Source organism: Cupressus sempervirens, chromosome 8 (genome assembly GCF_028749045.1).
Source record: "Cupressus sempervirens isolate cs-2001-9-10 chromosome 8, ASM2874904v1, whole genome shotgun sequence".
Lineage (NCBI taxonomy): Eukaryota > Viridiplantae > Streptophyta > Pinopsida > Cupressales > Cupressaceae > Cupressus > Cupressus sempervirens.
This window is the reverse complement of record NC_143125.1, coordinates 135615353-135626919: the sequence shown is the minus strand read 5'-3', so window position 1 is coordinate 135626919 and position 11567 is coordinate 135615353.

Below are 11567 nucleotides of genomic sequence, written 5' to 3'. Positions count from 1 at the left end.
ATTAGTTGTTGGAATGGAGGTTGGGCATATTGCTACACCTGTTGGGTAGACTATTGATGGGGAAGTTTTGGTTGGGATATATAGGTATGGAGTTGATGTCTGGCTAGTTAACTCTGCATAAGTGCCTGGGCATATTGTTAGTATGATGATTTTTGCTGAAAAGGTGGTAACATGAATAGTACATCGGCCATGCTCTAAGAATGTATACCTTGCCCAATATATGTTGGTTGTGCTCCTTCTCAAGAAAGCAACTGAGTGTTAACTGGTGCTAAATAATTGCTATAGGGAAGGGTTTTTATGATCGATTTTTGTAACTAAGGGATGATTTGACTATTGCCTAAGGGTGGCATAGAAAATTAGTTGGTGATGGGTGGTAACAAATAAAATTAAGGCAGAAGGGATGGATGTGATTGGGACAAAGGCATGGATGTAGTACTAATGGGAACACTTGTGGTACACCCTCACGCCTAACCAAAACCCCAAGATCCTAGTGGAAATGAGGTTGAGGTATTTTGGCTAGTGACAAATGGGTTAATAGTGATGTTGGGCAGGATGGAAGATGAAGTGCTCGATCCTAATGGAGGCATTCATGTAGTGTACTAGGATGTGGATTGGATGTGGTTTGTGATGGAAGGGAAGATGTAGTATTGCTAGGTGGAAAAGGAGTATATTGTGAAATGAGAATAGAGGTGGTAGAAGAAGATACAGATGGTATAATTATGGCTTCTTAGGATGTGGTGTGGATTAAGGGTTGAGTGATGATGGGTTGATTGCCTTGTGGAATAGAAGCACTGACTTAGGTTGAAGGGATATTCAGGTCTGCTAGTTCTGTTTGTGTTGGTTGCTATCCACTGCTTGATAAAAAGAAGGGACATGAGGGGTAGATGGCCCTGCAGGTGGTGGTTGCCATCCAAATCGAGATTGTGTAGGATATGTAATGTCAATAGGTGGTGGTCTTCCAAAATCAAAGGCACCAACATTATCCCTTAAGAAATTTGCCACAATGGTCTCCTTGTTTTGATCTACGATGGCATTAACAATGTTTGCATGACTAGGTTGGTTCATGAAAGCATCTATTTCTAGTGTAAAACCTAATTCCTCCAAAATTTTCACTGGTGGATCATGTGGTGTTGTGGAGACTGTGGGGTATGGTTGTGCCTGAGTTTTACTACTACTAAGACTAAGATCCATATCCTTCTTCTATTTATCCTTACCGAGACATGTGGTAGGTGGCATAAAATGATTACTTCCCCAAGGATGAAGTGAAAGAGGTGGTGCGAGGGAAAAATGGATGCAAGTAAATGTGAGTAAATGATTTTTCTAGATATGACTATGATGGAGAGACTTTTCTAAGATGCAAGAGAGAATGTGTGGGAATGATCGTGATGATGCCTAGGGAACCTAAATGATATGGTGTTAAGTAAAAGAGAGTATGTTTTCCTTATGTGTGAGCTAAAAATATGACAGTGATATCAACCCTAAGGTAGCCTTGTGATCTTTTGGAAGACAAAAGATGATCAAGTGTATAGCCCAACCTTTTTCTCAAGGTGATGAGGGATACAAATGAAAAAGACAATTGATCCTAAAAAATGCTTAGTTTAAGGATAACTATGATAGTGTGATGGATGGAATTTTTTAGGGTAAACAATTCTCAACAAGGTAACACCAAATGCTTAAGTGAGGATTAGATAATTGAGGATTTTTTGATCTATGATGTTTCTTTTGGATGATTTTTGAAAACCTAAGATTGATGACAAAAAGGAGGGACAAATCTACAAAATGCCTAAATTGGATGAGAAGCTATATGAAAGACTTAGCCTATGAGGTGATAAGTGCATAAGTGTATGTGGAAAAAGAAGGACCTAATCAAAGTAAGTAACACTAGAATTATCGATAAGGATTTGGTTGACACTGTGTCTAAGAGTTAAGTTCTAAACTTTGTAATCCCACTCAGTTTGTAGAGAAACTTCAGCACCATCTTTCTCAATTTGATCTAGTTTAGTGATCCTTGTATTGGGGGTATGCCTCTTGTGTTCTATTTCTATCTCTTTGTAAACTGGTATTTGTGGAAGTTTAGCCTTTTTGAACTTGTTTTTTAGTGGGTTTGACATGAGATAAATCTACTAAGTTTATTGCAACTATGGGTTAAGATAGTGACTATGCTAAGTATACTCTTTTACCTTAGGTTGGAAAACATAAATTGGTCGGGTAATAATTAGGTTTCAAGGAAAAAGTGGTTTGGATTTAGATATAAGTATAAAAGTGGGATAAACTAGGCCTAAGATTGTTGCAAATGGACTTGCTAACGATCCTTTGAAAATAGTAAGGGTAAATTGGTTTGAAGATGCATGTTTTGAGTGCTCACAAAGAGCTTTTTTACCAAAGGATGGAGTAATGGCTTTTGGTTTTTGAAAGAAGTTGAAGCAAGGTTGACTAAACCCAAAAATTTTGTGAATAGGCTTGTTAACAAATTGTTTTGAAACAACAATGATAGTTTGGTTTTTTTAAAAAGTTAAAGTAAAACCAACTAGAATAAAATTGTTGCAAATAGACTTGCTAAAAAAAAATTTGAGATAACAAGGATAAGACTCTTTTGGAGATGATGTATTATGAGCAAATAGTCTCTCAAAGAACAAAGGAACTTTGAGAGAGATATAGACCCTCAAGTGTTGAGTTACCCTAGACTAGTTACTCTGAACCTCAAACCCTTAACATGACACATGTGAAACCAAAAAACCCTCTCAAGAAGACTAGGAAAACTAGTTATATTGTCGTCTCATTCCCATTGTTAGTCTATACAAGCACTCAAGGCATGGGTGGATCAAATATCTTTAACTTATCTTTTTAGTGTGTTTTTCCAAATATTAATTACTAGATTATCACTTATTACATAACTTACAATAGGTTACCCTAGCACTGACCACTTTGGGTCCCAAACCCCTACTACAAGCCACTCCCAAAGACATGTGCCTAGACAACCTCTCCTAAGAACATAAAACATAGTTGTGTCCCATACCACAACACCCATAAAACTCGGTTCCTTAACAAGCAACCTGGAAATAAGCTAGTTCTCTCACCCAAGTACACATAAATGCTCCACAAAGTAAACCTCATAAATATAATTTTCAATTTGAATCACAAGACACATCATGACATCCAGCCACATAAATGCTATAAAATAAATCCCACAAAGCCTCTGGTGTACATCCTAGACTAGTCAACATCTAATCAACCCCAAAAATAAATATCACATAGAAGACAGGATATTCTAATAGTATGGTTTGTTTGTAAATAGACGCAATTAAGTTATTTAGTAAAGTTTTCAGTTTCCATTTTCAATATAAGTTTTTGAGTAGATAATAATCCCAATTTTACCCTTCTAATTTTCGTATAAAATCATATCATGACTTAGAAGTAATAATAATCACTTATTAAATTATTAAAATAATAATAATAATTGATTATTAAATAGAAATATTCTCAATTCCATTAATAATCAAATTGTTAGATAGTAAATATAATTAACAATATTAATTGATATTTATTATTAGTTCAAACTAATTTTATTAACTGTTTACATTAATAATTATTAATTACTTAATAATTATTTATTAATTAGTAGTCAAAAGTTATTGATAAAATTCTTTGATAAAAGATATTCACTAAAACATTAATTAATTTAGTAATTAATATTTAGACCATGAAATAAATCCTTTTTTTTAATAAGTAACAATTACTCATTCATTAACTAATTAAATAATTAATAATAAAATTATTAATTCAAAAAAATTATTAATTAATAATCATAATAAAATAAATTTAATTAACCAAATTATATTAAATGAATTAATAATTAATGTATATTTATAAAATACTATATTTAATGAAATTGTATAAAAATAATAATAAACATTTAATAACTTTATTTAACAAACCATATTTAACATTCACATTAAATAATATATAAAATATTTTAAACAAACTTTAAAAAAAAAAAAAAATTTAATTGCACCGCCACCCTGCGGCTTACTCAACTATAGGCATTGTACTCAATACAGTTGCTGGCAATAAAGAAGTTGTGTGATTTAAAATTGTAGGCGGCCCCCACACACGTACGCACGGCTTTAACAGCGGCCATAGGAGGTAAGGGGGTAAGGGGTGGCTAAACTCGCCCCTCCCCAATTTTTTTAATTTCTTTTAACAAAGTTTTATTATTATTACTATAACTTGTTTTAAAATAGATATATATATATTTTAGAATTTTATAAAAACCATACCCATCCAAAACAAAGTATATATATATATATATATATATATATATATATATATATATATATATATATATATATATATATTATTTTAAATTTTTTTAATATCATTTGTAAATATAATCTAATAGAAAAATTACAACCAACCACTCAAATTTTCAACTTAGAATTTCTATTTTCAATTTCAGATCTTTCCCAAATTATCTGATAGGAAAATTCAATTAACATTCAAATTTCTAAATTAAATTTTCTTTTCAACCTCAAACCCTTCCCATTTAAATACAATTTCCTTTTACCTACGGATGGGGTTTTTTAATGGATTTATTTTCCTTTCAATCTTATTATACAAATGAGATACAATACGAACATAATAAGATTCAGACAAGAGAATGAAAGAAGCATACAACGAAATCCAAAAAAATTGATCTCAACAATCACGAAGAAGATAGGATTGTCTAAATAACATCATTTTAACTGGGTGCATAGAACTCAAGAACCTACCTGGTTCTGATGGTAAATCCCGATGCCCAGAAGATTTGTGAGAGAATTCGCTTTTATCCAAGAACTTCTCTCTAACAATTTTTTCAAAATTTTCCTTCCAAAATTTGCTTCCAAATTTTGTCCAAATTCCTCTCCCCAAAAATGAACCTTCCAATTGTGATAAAGAGTTCTCTTCTTAAATCAGGGCACTAATTGTGCATTCACCTGGGAGAACTCCTTGCTCACAACCTTTAACTCAATATTAACTTTTATTTATCTTTCATTAATCTATTTCTCATGCATGTTTATGAATTATAAATTACTTTATTTAATTTTCCACTTGACTACTCTTTTCAATTAATTTATTAAATTTAATCTCATGCATGCACTTTATGCAATTAAAATATCTTTATTAAATTTCTTTATTTTTATCTTTTTAATCTCATGCATACATCATGCGAACTTAAAACTTTTAATAAATTAATATATTTTCACTTTTTAATTTATTTTTGAAACTTAATTGATAAAATATTTATTAACTTAAATAATAATAATATTTAGCATTTATTTAAAAATGAACTCTAAATATATTCGTATTAAATTAAATAAATATTATCACGTTCTAAATTTAAACTTACAACTTTTATCTTTAAATTTAATTATTTTGACTTAAGTAATTTCTCAATTAATTAAATATAATTAATTATTGAAATACCATAAAAAAATTCTATTAAATTAAATCATTAATTTAATCTTTTAATTAGACTTAATTAATAAAAATTCATCAAAGACTCATAAAACAACATATGAAAACCCATCATAAAAAATACATACAAAATCAAACTAAAGGGCTATAATCACAAATTAACATCATCTGATGCATTCGAAGGGTACTCGACTCAAATACTTGTCCTAATTTAAAGGTTTAGGATTTGGACTTAAGAATTTATCTCCCCTCTCTTACCATTGAGATAATGCAATAGGGTACGCTCATCCTAGCAATTCAGATAATTCGATATCCAGTACTTACAACTTGCAAAAAATTCACACATGTATAGACACAATATTCTAAGCTAAACAAGTAATGGCAAGAAGTGGTGCATCATGTAAATCCTGACTAGCAGGTGACTACGACTCCCTTCCTTAACCATATCAGAAATGCCATACATAAAGAAAACAAACATGCACACCATACACATGCAGTATGGGGTAAGTATCCATAAGAAGACACATAATAACCCATCTAACTAATCATCATCACTAACTGAAATCATTGAATAATCATCATACATACATGAAATATAGAGTACCAAGTAATCTCATCATATAATAAATTGAATTTGAAATAATATCTGATAATCTCAAAACAATAGTACTAATCATAAGCATAAAATTGGCCTAAAAGAGTTTGACAATGATAATAGAATGCAAACTAGGGGTAGGCACTACAAGTGACACTTGTCATAAGGAGCACGAGTGTGACGGGATGGGCAAATAGATGGTCAAAAAGGGAGTTATGAGGGAGGAGGTGTGTGTAAGAAGGATGTAAGACACATTTATGACATGTAAGAGTCATTAATGCTCTTGGATAAGAATGGAAGAGGATAAGAGAGACCATTGACTTTGGCTTGGGTTAGCAAGTCTTAACTCTTGCTTAAAGTTGTGCACATGTTTAGGAGGGAGATTAGGCTTAGCTTAGAAAGGGGCTTAGGAGGTAAGTGGCTTAGCTTTGATGGGATGGTTTAGTTAGTTGGCTAAGTGAGGTTAGTATGGGTGAATGGGTTGGATTAGGGGTAAGGTTAGGTTTTAGAGATGGTTTAGGGGTTTAGGATGATTTATTTAATAAAAAGGGGATTGAGAAATTAGATTAAATAAATTTGGGCATTTATTTAGTTTAATAAAGGAATAGGGATTCAATTGATAAATTAATTTTGGGTTATCATTTGATTTTATCAATTGGACCTATAGTTAATTAAATTAATTAATTAATTAACTAGGGGATGATGATTAATTAATTAAATCATAAATATTTAATCAATAATGTCCTAGAAGATGATGAAATAAGACTACCTAATGGTGTAATCAGATTTAGGTGTATACACCTCCAACCTCCAATGGTGAAGAGTCAAAATAAGTATCCTTCCCTATTATCTTTAAAACAACAATTTTTAACAAAAAGCACCATTTAGAGTGAGAAACTAATTCAAGATATTTATATTATTTCTCTAATGCATTCACAACTTCGATCAATACTTATTTAACCGCATTCTCACATCTCCAAATTATCTATTTTCGATGTCTAATTTGAATCTTCATTTTCCCAACCCGCAACATTTCAATAGTTACACATGTGGTAAGAACATTGGCCCTTTGACCCCTTGTTTGAGTTCTTTCTCTAATGTCTTCTCCCATTATGGATTTGGTTCTTGGAAATCATTACTCCTTATGTAATCTTGCTAATGACTTTATTTTCAATATAAGTATTTTAATTCTTTGAATTCATGTTTTTCTCCAATCTTATATATTTATTTTATTAATGGTTAATAGTGAATTTTCAAGCAATCCTATCTTTTTAACAAAGATCATAGCATGCCTGTTAATAAAATTCAAATAATATTAAGGTTTAAATTTATAGTAAACAAACAATCACAACATAAATAATGTCAACTTAAAAGAGACAAGGAATATCTCTCACGTGAGATATGCATAAAATAATAAAATACCTATATACGTACGGCACCATGAATTGATGGCACTCCAAGAAGCTTTGAATACAAGAAACTCTATTTGTAACATTATTGAAACAAGTTTCCCTTCTAATTTCTCATCCTTCCCAAATTCTGCCAATCATATATCACATTTATAAAATTTTCTCTATACCTCACATCCTTGTAATCAATCTTTTGTTTTTTCCTAACATTCTTTTTTGATCCACAATATTTTTTTCCCTAACATTCTTACTTTTATTAACCGTGTCCTTTCTAAAATATTTTTAAAAATCTAAACAAAACATATGATTGCTATTTAAATTTATTTTTTACACTTAAATCACTTAAATGATGTTTAAAAAAATAAAATTAATATTTTTAAATTATAATTATATTTAAATTTTTATGCAACCATCAATTATGATTTTCTAAATTTTATAGTATAATGTTGTATTTATTTGTTCAAATTATAGTTAATAATGTAATATCATTGAATGTTTGACATATTAGAATAAACTCAAATATCTTTATTTTTTAAACTTAAATAATCTTTATATGAATTCAATTAGGAACAATCATAGAATAATAATGCAAACACTTACATTAAGAAAAATTGGTGGTGATCTTTTCCTTTGTAAAAAATCCAATTAAGATGCTAAAATGGTAGAGTATCAACAATATAATAGCATACACAAAATTAAATAGCTAGAACTCAACTCTTGATTTGGAGTGAAAACATGTGATATTCAACACAAGACTAGAGTATCCATGATAGTTCTTATATTTTCTTTGTTTAATATAGTATTAGAAGGGTACCATCATTAATTATAATTGTTTTCAAAAAGTATTTCCTTAGAAAATATAATATTTAAACCCACAAAAATGTACACAAGCATATTATAACCAAACCAACACTTTAGCTTTAGGTTACTTGCATACAATCAAGACAATCTACTATACTTCTTTCATCTTGAAAAATAAACACTATAAAAGTCCTCTCCTTCAAATGAAAGTCATCTTGAATGCATTTCTCCTCCAACTAGGATGTCAAAACCAATAATGCATTATTGGTCAAAGTGTTATCCCCTCCACCATTGAAAATCTCATCCACTAGCTAAAATACCCATGTGTTGCAACTACCTCTTACACTCCATTGATTACTCTAACATGACTAAATATAGCCAATTGGGATGCTTCATTCTCAAAGACCAATTTAGAAAAGTCTAGAAGTGCCTCTAAAATATGACTCTCATTTATGATGCTTCATAGATGCTCTTATATATTATAGTTATTGTCATATGTAACCTCTCCATCAAGAGATGTATTGTAACAAGTAGAAAGATGGGATCTCTATAATTCCCACCAAATAGGATGCCCTAATCTATAAGTAAATAATAAAAGAATATATAAAATGAAATAGAAATCATTTTATATCTTGGAGAAACTACGTAAAACCACAAACTTGGGTCACATGGAACTTCCAAAATTAGGCAAAAATGCAAACAAATGTTGATTATGCTATTATAGAAATCAAATATTTCTATGCGCTAATGTCTTGAGTCTAAATTTGGACCATAATCTCACAATCTTCAGTTCCAACAAATTTTAAAAATATGATCCTATTATAAGGATAATGATATCTCATTTCCTAAATAATAGGATCCCATTTCTTAGACAATTTTTAAAAATATATAGAAAATGTGACTTTATTTTCACTTGAGACTAACGATCACCAAGAACAAGGACTGCTTTTGCACACGAACACCTTATTCTAACTAGCAAAATATTTTCTTTCATTTGGGTAGGTTTATCTTTCCTTTGTTGTGTGTGTGTGTGTGTACAAGCATGCACGTGCGTGAGTGTGTGTGTGTGTGTGATCTAATAAAGTTTTTTGGATATAATTAGGACATGATTTAAGGACCTACAAAAGATTTTCATAAAGGGATTTAAGATAATGGCTTAAGGGGTCTTAAGCGGATGTTTTAAGTGCATAAACAAGATCATTTACTCAAAGTATATATATCATGTGATCAAACTAGTTACATATAATTTAGAGATGGTTTGACCTAGTTAATATGATAGTTTAAGGAGGTTAAAGAGGAAAAAATAAAGGGTCCTAATAGGATACATCAAGGGGATACATGATATTTCACTCAAATTATATATGTCATGCGATCAAACTAGTTAGATATAGTTAGGATATGTTGTAATGGCCCAAGATGGTGGATTAAGTAGATATAAGACAATGACTTAAGGGGTTTTAAGAGGTTTTATGAAGGGGAGATGTGGTATAATTTGATTGTAGACATATGATCAGAGTAGAAGAGGAAATAATACCCAACACATCTAATAATAATGACATGGGTTGTAATTTATATCATATTAGTTGTAAATTTACATATAAACTATATTGGATTATGAAGATCAATATAATTTTAGATCATTATAGGTTTAATTGCCTCTCCCACTAATAAGCTTTTATATTACTTTGAATTGCAATATTTGTATTGGGCTCACTATAATGGTTTCTTTAACTAAACCACAAAAGTATTTGTGAATACACAATTGGAGGGTATAAATTCTAAGCAACATAGTAATGAGACAATTGGAGCTGATTATAAATATTTTGAAGCATTCAAAAATAGTATGGTTCTTTGAAGAGATCTCCCAAGTTTTGACAAAGCACCATGGTATTGATCTCTATACTAAATGCAAGCCAAATACACCAACAGCTTCTTGCCTTAGCCAATTTTAAGTAGAAGGTTTAGAATTACATTAAAGTCCAGAAATTCATAATATGGATAATATTGGAGGAAACATTTTCATAATAACAAATATAGTCAAAGAAGATAATTGTAATTTTTAAGATGACATTGAGAGAATGTGTGGATGCAAAATCTAGAATTTGTAGAACAAGTTCATGGATTATTCGACATATTATATTGAGAAGTGTTCATGTGAATGCATACCAATTAAATATTTATAGGATTTGGAAAAAAATGGATTGTGCAGGGGAAAATCTCAAAATATTTGAATAAGTGAAACACACTAGAATTTATCTTTGAATAATTAAAAAAATGTAATACATGTTTCAGTTGGTATATAAATGCGTCAAAGAAGAAATCACTTTAAAGGATGCAATAATATAAAAATACATTGATAGACATGCATACAAAATGTGGATTGCATTCAAGGCCTCCAACTTGTTTCACAATATGCAAGAGAAAAATATATTCTAGGTCATTTAATGTAACAGTTGGATGACATGATGACTACAAGCAACCAAGACAAAGAAAATGAATATTGAAATCTACTTTGACAAAGATGATATCTTGTTTCAAATTTATTTCATGGGCATTAAATTGGTTTTTTGTAAATAGTGGTGTTTTGTCAATTTTAGTCAAGTTAGGAAAATGACTATTCTTAAACATTTGGGAAAAAATGAGTTGGTTATCCAAAAGAGGCCTATAAATATAAGATAATTTGTAATGTAAATGGGCAATCATTTTGCAAAGGAAAAACTTTGCAGAGTTTTTTAAAGAAACTTATGCTTATACTTCATACTTGAAGGTTTTTGAGCTTGTATATTTAAAAAGAATAATGAAGAATGCATTTGATTTGCATGCCTTATATGTATTTTATAGTTATTTTCATCAATTTCCCATATGTTAAATTGATAATTCCATTGAGTACTTTGGATATATGTAAAAGATGAAGCATATTCACATCTTGGTATCATGGTTAGAAAATGTTGAAGCTACTTGTTTTCTCATGTTCTGAGATAAGTTTTCTTCCTTTCATTGATTTCACATGTGATTTCATATGTATACCCATCTTATCTCTTACTATAATTCCTTTTGTAAGTGGTTATCACTTCAGAATATCATATGTTATTTGTATGGTTGTTATTCGGGTTCTACCATTTATTTCTTTTAATTTTTTGTACTTTTAAGTTTAAAAATTCTACATAAATACAAATATCCCAATCATATGAGGGAGTTGACCCTCTCTAGTTTCGGCACTGTTGTCATTGTCCACAGGTCAAACAAGGTCAATACTATAGAAGCACTTGCAATGACAAAATTGTTTACCAACATGTCTTTAACAAACA